A 10,605-nucleotide genomic window follows, 5' to 3' on the forward strand; every position below is an offset into this window, starting at 1 on the left:
ACAAGATATCTAAGAATTCGCTTGACGGCTTCTTCATGTGATTCTTTGGTGGCTAATTGATATCTTGCGCATATTTCCATACTAAATTGAATTTCTGGCCTGCTTTCCGTGAGATAGAGTAATGACCCAATCATTCTTGTTTACTTGGTTAGATTCACGTATTTGCCCTTCTTGTCCGCGTCTAGTGAGATGGTTGAGCTCATAGGAGTTTTTACACTTTTGGCATTTTCTAATCCATATTTCTTTAGTAATTCCTTGAGATACTTTATCTGGGATATGAATACGCCATTTTTCTTTTGCTTGATTTGCAATCCCAGAAAGAAGTTTAGTTTTCCCATCATTAACATTTCGAATTCACCCTGCATTAGCTTAGCAAACTCTTGACAGAGATCCTTATTAGTAGCTCTGAAAATAATATCATCCACGTAAATTTGAACAATTAAAAGTTCCTTTCTACTTCTTTTAATGAAAAGAGTAGCATCCACTTTGCCTCTTTTAAAACCTTTTTCTATCAGAAAATTGCTAAGTCGTTCGTACCAAGCTCTAGGAGCTTGTTTTAAACCATATAAAGCCTTTTTAGTTTGTAGACGTGATCAAGGAAGTTTGAGTCATCGAAACCAGGAGGCTGTTTGATAAAAACTTCTTCTAAAATATAACCATTCAAAAATGCACTTTTAACATCCATTTGATATAATTTGAAATCTTTTATGCAAGCAAATGCTAAGAGTACTCATATGGCTTCCAATCTAGCTACTGAAGCATATGTTTCCTCATGATCAATACCTTCTTCCTGATTATAGCCTTTAGCAACTAATCTGGCTTTGTTCCTGATAATTTGTGCAGACTCATCGAGCTTATTTTTTAATACCCATTTGGTGCCTATGACCGGATGATCATTAGGTCTAGGTACCAATTCCCAAACTTGATTCCTCTCAAATTGGTTCAGCTCTTCCTGCATTGCAACTATCCAGAATTCATCTGATAGAGCCTTGTCAACATTGGTAGGTTCAATATGTGAGATGAATATAGAGAAGCGCACTTCATTGAACACTTGTCTTCGGATTTTGACCCTTTCATTGACTTCACCAATGACTTGTTCCAGAGGATGGTTTCTGTTATACCTCCAAGCCTTAGGCTGTTCTAAGTTTTCTTGTGAAAGAGGTTCATTTGAATCATCTTTGTTTTCTAAAAATTCTTCTGAAGGTACCTTATTTGAAAATTTGTTTAAATTCAATTTTTGGAAATTTTGAATGATCTCAGCATCATCATCTAAGGTTTTGAAATCGGCTCAGTTTCAGCAAACACGACATGTATTGATTCCTCAATTGTGAAAGTGTGTTTGTTGAAAATTCTATGAGCTTTACTGTGATTAGAGTATCCCAAAAATAAACCTTCATCAGCTTTAGAATCAAATTTACCGAGATTCTCTTTGTTTTTGTTGTGAATATAGCACTTACTCCCGAAGATCTTTAGATGAGCCAGGTTAGGCTTTCTTCTTTTGTATAGCTCATATGGTGTCTTCTCGAGCAGTGTTCTGATGTAAGCTCTATAAGAGATGTAGCAAGCCGTGCTCATTGCTTCAGCCTAGAATACTTGTGAAATCCTTTTCTCATTCAGCATTGCTCTTACCATTTCCGTGAGCATTCTGTTCTTTCGTTCAACAACTCTATTTTGTTGAGGATTTCTTGGTGCTGATAAGTTATGATCTATCCCATGCTCGTCATAGTAGTCTATGAATTTGTTGTTTTCGAATTCTCCTCCATGATCAGACCTGATTGACACAATCAAAATACCTTTCTCATTTTGGACCTTTTTGGCAAAAACAATGAATGCATTAAACGTTTCATCTTTAGAGGAAAGAAACAGAGTCCAGGTGAATCTTGAATAGTCATCAACTATCACAAGAGTATATAAATTTCCACTGAAACTTTTAACTCTTGACGAACCAACCAAATCCATATGAAGCATTTGGAGTGGCCTTTCGGTTGAGACTATCTTCTTTGATTTAAACGAAGACTTTGTTTGTTTACCCTCCTGACAAGCATCACAAATAATATCATGTTCGTACTGAATTTTCGGTAAACCAATAACCAAGTCCCTTTTTATTAATTTTGAAAGCTGATTCATGTTAACATGTGCAAGACGTTTATGCCAAACCCAACTTTCCTCCTTTTTGCTAATGAAAAAATTTTAGAAAGTTTTGAATCAATTTGAAGAGTATAACAATTACCGTCCCTTAGAGCTCTCAGCTTTACATTCAATTCTTCCTTCTTCAATGGTAAGTCATCTTTGCTTATGACTAAACATTCTTCTGAATCGAAGATCACCTAGTTGTTTTTTTACTAAGCAGATTGTGACACAGGCCTTCTACATAGTACACATCTTTAACCTTCATCCCTTTGTCACTTCCTATCTCTCTGATTCCAGCAATTCTTCCAGATTGATTGCCAACAAAGCTTACTTTACCTCCTTCTCTTGGTTTGAATGATGTGAATTTCTCGGTATCACCTGTCATATGCCTGGAGCATCCACTGTCGATCTACCATTTGTTCGTTCTGGATGCTTTGAGGCATACCTGTAACAACACAATCATGTTTTAGGTACCCATATCTTCTTGGGTCCTTTTTGGTTAGTATGAATTGTCCTAGGCACATAAGTACCTTTGGGCACCCATTTTAATGTCCCATAAATTCCTTTCTTCTTGTGATAACAAGAAGAGGTTATATGACCTTTACGGTTGCAATAAGAACATAATACAAAAGGATTAGAGGAATGAACAGTATTTCTAAAGAAGGTAAGATACGACTGACCACTACTTTTCTTCTTTCCTTTTGTCTTATCTTGAACAGGATCATATTCTATTCCGGTTTATCCATTGAACAATATTGAGCTCCCAAAATCACTTTAAGCATTTCACTGCTCTTAGTGAACTTTTCCAAGGTTCTTGTGAGATCCTCGGCCTTGCTTCTATTCTGTTCACATTCAGTACATACTGGGGGTGAAACTGTGTTATCTTTTGCTTCTCTTGTTGTTCCTCTAGAAACTTTATTTTTTTCTTAGAGCTTACCAACTCCTTTGTAATTCTTACTAATCCTGAATGTAATGCATTGTATTCAGATTGTAATTCATCAAAGGAGGGTTCAGAAGTGATTACCTTATCTGTCTCTGAATCTTCATCTTCCTGAGCCACGAGACAGATGTTGGCGGTTTCTTTATCGTTGCTTTCTTCTTCCTCTGAGGAGCTATCCCCCCATATTGACGTGATAAAGGCTTTCTTCTTTTTGAACTTTTCTTTCTTCTTTTCTTTGTCCTTTATTGTGGACAGCTGGGGACACTTTGCTTTGATATGCCCGAGCTTTTTGCATTCGAAGTAGATGATTGGTTCCTTTGGCTTATTCTGAGATGTGGAGATTTTGCGTTTTGATTGAAACCTCCTTCCGGCTTTGCTTCTGTAGAATTTCTTGAACCTTCTGACAATAAGACCCATTTCATCATCTTCCAGGTCCTTTTTGTTGTCATCTTCACTCTCTTGAGTTCTGAGAGCAATGCCTTTGTAGTTTTTCTCATTCATCTCCTTTTTATATTTTTGCTTGCTCTCATATTCTGCAAGACTCTCAAATAACCCTGCAACCAAGCCAATTGATTCTCCCTTCGTTTCCTCAATGGCTGTTACTTTCGGCTCCCATTCTTTTATGAGACCGCTTAAGACTTTCCTCACTTGGTCTTCCAGACTATACTTCTTTCTGAGTGCAATGAGGTGATTTATGAGGTGCGAGAATCTGACTTCCATGTCTCGGATGCTCTCTCCATCCTTCATTATGAATAATTCAAATTCTGTGGTGAGAGTGTTGATTCTGCTTTGTTTTACACCAGTGGTTCCTTTGTGAGCTATCCCCAGTGCTTCCCACATTTCCTTTACAGTTTCCAAACTGGAAACTCAGAAGTATTCTCTTTGGCTTAGTGCACAGGTTAGTATGTTGATAGCTCTGTCATTTAGTGTCACCAACTTTCTGTCTTCTTCATCAAACTCGCTGGGACTCTTACGAACTTGTTGTTCATCTACGGTTTTTATCGGGATATAGTTACCATGTTTGATCACATCCCATAATCCATACTCGATAGCTTTGATGAAGATTTTCATTCTCATCTTCCAGAAGGTATAGTTTTCTCCGTTGAAGCCAGGTGGTTTTGATGTTGAGCACCCTTTGGGTAGCACGCTATCTCCGAATCTTGCCATGGGACCTCTCTTCAGATTGTTAAGTCTTTACAGAAGAGACCTGCTCTTATACCAAATGTTAGTGGCAGTCTCACCCAAGATGGGGGTGAATTGGGTGAGTTATAAAAATCTTGCGTATTAAAATAATAAGCTAAACAGAAACAGAGTGCTTGAGTTAGAGTGATTTCACCATAGAGAGTAGACATAGAATTTATACTGGTTCGGTCTCAACCACTTGACCTATGTCCAGTCCTCAGAACACCTCTGAGTATTTCACTAAGTTCCAAGATTAATCAGGCTCTTGGTGCCGCATTATAGCAATTGATTCGCTCAATCACTCCTCCTTACTATCTGTAAGGTTACAATCCCACTCAAAAGTCCACACTCTTGAGTCTCACTCAGAAATTAATTGAAGATGATAGATAAAGCTCTCTCGCAGAGTAAATAAATGATAAACACTGAAGCTCAGTATAAGCAAGAACAGAGTATTGAATGCAACAGTAAATTATTGGTAGAAAGTAGCTCGCGCATTCAATCCCTACATTCAATGCTTCTTCGCACCTTTTATAGTTAAGGAAGTTTAATAACCATTAAGCAGAAGAACATCTAGCAGTTAAGAGTTCGGTTGCATGTTTTCCCAGTTGCAACGGTTTTCACCATTAATACTTCTGACATAGTAGGCTCCAGGCTACTAAACAACTGTTGGATAACCATTAAGTTTCGTAATCTGTAATAATAATTCAATCTAATATGTTTTTATTGCAGAGAAAAGCTTCAGGAGCATAACTGATCAAATGAAAAAAAAATGAACATTTAGATTGGAAGTGGATTTAATTAGTTTCTAAGTGTATTGAACAAGAATTGGACATCCTTGATTAAAGTAATGATCAATAACTGATTGATCGATTAAGTTATCGATTATTCAAAGTGAGAGCTTTTAAAACAGATAACTATATTTATCGATCAAGTGACAGATTAACCATTGATCAATAAAGTGATCAAAAAGTGAAAAGGATGAGTTCAGAAAAACATGTAAAAAACAGTCTAGAGTTCACTGTCTATCTTGAATTCCTTAGAATAGAGAATTAGGATAATCAAAAAGGCTGAGAAAAGCTCAAAGAGAAATAATCAACATATTTTGAGAGTCACTGTAACTAGTTGATGTTTAACTGAAATAAGTGAAATGATCGATCAAGTGATCAAAAAATATTTGATCAATCATGTTATCGATAAAGCTGAGTGAAGTAAAAATAGATTTTTAACGAGTAATGATCGAGTACTGTATCGATAAAGATGTTTAACAAAGATTTTCTAAAAGTGCACAAAACATATGATGATCAATTAAGTGATCGATAAAGGATTGATCGATCAAGTTGTCGATAAAGATAGTGGAAAGACTTAGTTTTGATATGCTAGGAAAATGTTTGATCGAGCACGTTATGTGAAAACAGAGCACTCAGAAGTTTGGGTGATCGATCAATTGATCGATAAATAGATTATCGATCAGGTGATCCAAAAAGATAACTAAACAAGCACAGCGAGATAATGATGATCGATTATTTTATCGATAAACTATTTATCGATCAAGTGATCGATAAAAAGCTTTGTCAGCACACTTGAACAAAACAATAAACTGGTAAGTTATGATGCAATGATAGAACAAGTTATTGAAAAACCATTGATCGATAATGTGATCGATAAATTGTGATTAAGACAAAATACAAAGTGAGTAGAGAGAGCTTTACCATTTATCTGTCTTCTCATCGATGACTTATTTATCGATCATGTGATCGATAAATACTTACCAGATTTATGGTCAATTATCTGATAGTTATTCGATCATTAGATTATCGATCAATTGATTGATAATTTTCTACAGGCTTCTATACACAACTGTGTTAACAATGATCGATCAATTGATCAATCAACACATTATCTATCAAGTTATCGATTAATATTTTTGCTAAGTTACTTGTTTGCACAGGACAGTTATCTATAAAGTGATCGATAAACCCTTGATCGATCAACTTACTGAAACACATATTCCTAAATTTGTTATCATCAAAACCTTAAATCTAACACAAATTTCCCTAGAAATTAACTTCAATAACTTCAAAAATGCCACAGTTGATCAGTTTTAAAGCACCTAAAGAGTCAAAATGGATGCATGATGAAGCATTTGCTGAAATAAAAATGGAGATCCCTCCCCCACACTTAAACATAATATTGTCCTCAATGTTTAAACTGGTACATGCAAACCAATCAACAAATGAACCAGAAGTTGTGAAGTCCAATTTAAATTGAAGCACAACACATTAAATTCACAAAGAGGAGGGAGAACAGTGATAGGTTGGAGGCAAAATAAAAGGATAAGTGAAAATAGCATAGGGGATCAATGCAATTGTAAAGATAACAGAAAAATAAGAAGGCAATCAGTAGCCAAACAGTTAAACTAGCATCTAATCCAACTAGGCAAGTTCAAAGTAATGAAAACACTGAAAAACTTAAAAAATATCCAGCAGCACTGACTCAAAAGAAAAATAAAAACAAGAAACAAAGCAAACAAAGAAAGAACTACTACTGCATCCCAGTATCATCTACCCCAGACCCAGATGGTCCTGCACCAGAAGTGCCTGCTCCAGACGTCTCGGTTCTACTCTGAGGGTCATCCTCCTCGAGAGGTAGGAGAAAGTTCAACCGTTCAGTAGTCAAAGCATCCACACAATGGTGGTAATGCCAGTCTTAATCATAAAGAGCATCGTGGTCCTTCTGCCTCTTCATCTCTCGGAGGAGTGTGACACGCAACTGGTGGACATACTCTGCCATCTCATCAATATCATTAGCCAGGGGGTCCAACATGACAGGTTCAGAGGCTGCCTGATCTTCCTGGCCTTCTTGTCCTTCTTGGGCTGGTACACTAGCTGCAGGGGCTGCTCTGTTACACCTTACTATCGTATCATCTTAGGGTTCAATTACAACCATTTTAGACCACATTGGATGGTCTTGGGCTCAATTTTATCTCAAAAACGCTAAATTTCAGATTTTCAATGTTCATCGGGTAAAAATCCAGTTTTCTGGCCCAACTTCAAAAATTCATAACTTAATCTAGAAAAATCAAAATGGAGTGGTTCAAAATTCTATAAAAAGCTCTTTGAATGCTCTTTCAGGAAAAAATAGTCTTGTGAAACAATTCCATTGGAAAAAGCATCAGGTTTTTGTGAAAGTCACCCCTGTCTATTAGGCAAAAACCCTTTTTCCAGATTCTGAACCTTAACTTTGAAAAATCATTAAAAATTGTGTAGTTGGCCATTTTTAACATGTTAGTATCAAAATGAAGCTCAGAAACATGCCAAATTTTGTAATTAAACACGTTTAGGAACTTAATCAAAACATCACGTAAAGTGTCACATCCAGCATTATGATAATTAGAAACAAGAAATGTTCTCAAATTGTTGAGGATTTAAAAATTAATAAGGAGAATTTTGGTGGAAAATAATTATAGTAGTTTCCAAGCCAATCATAGAAATTTTACTAATTAAGGAAAATTGGTCAAAATTTAAATGATGAAAAATATTTCCAAGCCTTGAAAAATTAAGAAAAAATGAGGATAATATCTTTTGAAAGTTATATGAAATTATAAAGTTGGTTTTATGACCAAATTACCCTTAGAGAAATTATAAGAGAATTTAAGGGTGATTTAGGCTAATTAAGGGATTTTATTTGGAAAATTCCAAATAAATATTTTTAAGGGGAATAAAATTCCAAGAAAATTTCTATGAGATCCCAAGGAATTATAAGGAATTATGGAATTAAATGAAGACCCTCAAGTATCCAAGATTTTTCTAAATAATGATGAAAAGTGGAAAAATCCCTAAAGAGAAGGAAATTAATTTTCCTTTTTAATTAATTATTAGGAAATTGATTTTGAGGCAAAGAGGGCAAGTAGGGAAGATAAAAATGAAGAGATCAAATTAAGGATCTGACAGAAAATAATTGCAAAAGCTAGGTTACTGTAATTTTGGAAAAGAAGTTAAACTCAGAGCCTAAGGTATACTGATAAAGCAAGATTGGTGTCTTGCAAATCAAAGGGATTATATTGAGCCATGTGTCAAGCTCTTGAAGGAGAAGATTTGAATTTTTCAAGTGTCATTCCTCAAATGGAGAGGATCTTGACTTTAGTAATTAATTTCATTTGGAATTTTGTTAATTATGAAAGAGGGATCAAGATTTAGTAGGGTAATGACACTTAGACTATCATTAAAGAAGGTGGTTGAGATATTTTGGGACCATTAATCAAGCTCTTCTCTCCACTATTTTCAGATGGGAGTTCAGCCAAGGGAGAAAATAAGAGAAAAAGAGAGAGCTTGAGAGAAAAACAAGAAGAAGCAAGCACCTTTGGTCATATAAGCAAGGATCTAAGGTGAGTTCATGATTCTAGATGTGTCTTACTTTCTTTTCTTCCCTTTTTATGGTTGGAAAATCTGTCCCCTCCCTCTTTTTGTGGTTGGCCGAACTGATTAATAAAAAGGGGAAAGGAGTTTTGCTCATTACACTTATTAAGACACACAACACAAGCTAGATCCTAGTGTTTGCGAGTGACCATAGGTTGTTTTAAAGCATTTTTCATGGTTGTTTTCTTGAGTGATCTTTTTGGCCAAGTGAAGAACTGAAACCTAGGAGGATTTTTTTAATGTTTTAAGGCTTCCATAATGCTTAAAATGAGGAATGGTGTAGGGTAAACTAAAAGGAACAAGTGTTGGAAGCTTAAAAGCAAAGTTGTGATTTTTGGTTTAAAACCTCTAGTGGTTTGGTCAGGTCGTGGCTGGAAGAAGTAATTTTATTTTCATAAATCTAAGCCTATTTTGGAATCTACATGAAAATCTATGTAAGAACAAGTCAAGAAGTGATTTTTAGGGTTAAAGAGAACCAAGTTTAAAAATAGTGAACAAAGGAGGAAGCTTTATGGTTCAAGAATCATTTTGATTTATGTTCTTGCTTTTTCATGGTTGAATAATGATTCTTGCTGCCCTTTTTGATGGATTACATTGTTAGGGTTTGATATTTGTAAAGGAAAAGAGGAGAAAAAAGAAAAGCTAAAGCTTTTGGAGCAAGGTAGCAAGTTAAACCTAGCTACTACCACTAACTAGCATTGTTGATTATTGTATGGTTAATTGCTATTATTATGGTTGAGCTCTCTTGATTGTTATGTGGCTGCTCTTTATAGTATCTTGCTTTGGCCTTTGCATGATTGAGTTTGACAATTGATAAGCATGTTAGTTCACCAATAGTAGCTAATGTGATCATGCATAATAATGATGCTTGCTTGGTGATATAGTTGGTTAATTTGCTATTAAGATTTCAATGAAATCTCATTCCATAAATGCAATCTAACATTTTAGGGCCTAAATCCTCCAAGGAAAATCTTCAGATTGAAGGCTAATTTATGGGGTTTAGCCACAAAATTTTGTGAACTCATTTTGGTTATGTACATATTAAACTAACAGTGTTGTAAGCACACTAACCCTGACCGGTTCACGTGACTTTTTGATTATGCTCCCGAATGTTTTTAATCATGAAATTTGGTATGATGAAAGATAACGTCTTGAGCATTAATTGGATAGCTAATAAGTTAAAAATGGTCCAGTATACGATTTATAATGATTTTTCAAAGTTAATGGTCAGAATCTGGGAATCAGGGTTTTTGGCAAATGGATAGTGTTGCATTTCTCAAAAATGTGACATTTTCTCATAAGGAATTGGACAATGATATTATTTTTCTTTAAAATAGGACTTAAATATCTTTAAGTAGAATTTTGAACCACCCCAATTGGATTTTTGTTGAATAAGTTATGAATTTTTTAAGTTGGGCCAGAAAAACTGGATTTTTACCATATGAACAGTAAAAATCCGAAATTTAGCGTTTTTATGGTATAAAGTGAGCCCAAGACTATCCAATGTGGTCTAAAATGATTTTGAAAGGAACCTAAGTCAATATAATAGTAAGGTATGACATAAAGGTGGTGGTGTCAGTGAATTTACAGCACTGCCTAGCATAATATTACATAACCCAAATGTCCACGAATTTTTATGATATGATACCATACTTTTAACCCTCAATCTGCAGCTTGCCCTTGGATGTTTCAGGTTCTAAAATGTTAGATTATATTTGGGGAATGAGATTTCATTGAAATCCCAATAGCAAATTAACCAACTATATCATCAACATGCATAATTATATTAACTACTATTGGTGAACTAGCATGCTTATCATTTGGTAAACTCAATCATGCAAAGGCCAAAGCAAGAAAGTGCAAAGAGCAACCACATTACAATCAAGAAAGTTCATCCACATAATAGCAATTAATCATGCAATAATCAATAATGCCAAG

Source organism: Neltuma alba, unplaced genomic scaffold (genome assembly GCF_004799145.2).
Source record: "Neltuma alba isolate B1F8T4 unplaced genomic scaffold, ASM479914v2 tig00010094_pilon, whole genome shotgun sequence".
Taxonomy (NCBI): domain Eukaryota; kingdom Viridiplantae; phylum Streptophyta; class Magnoliopsida; order Fabales; family Fabaceae; genus Neltuma; species Neltuma alba.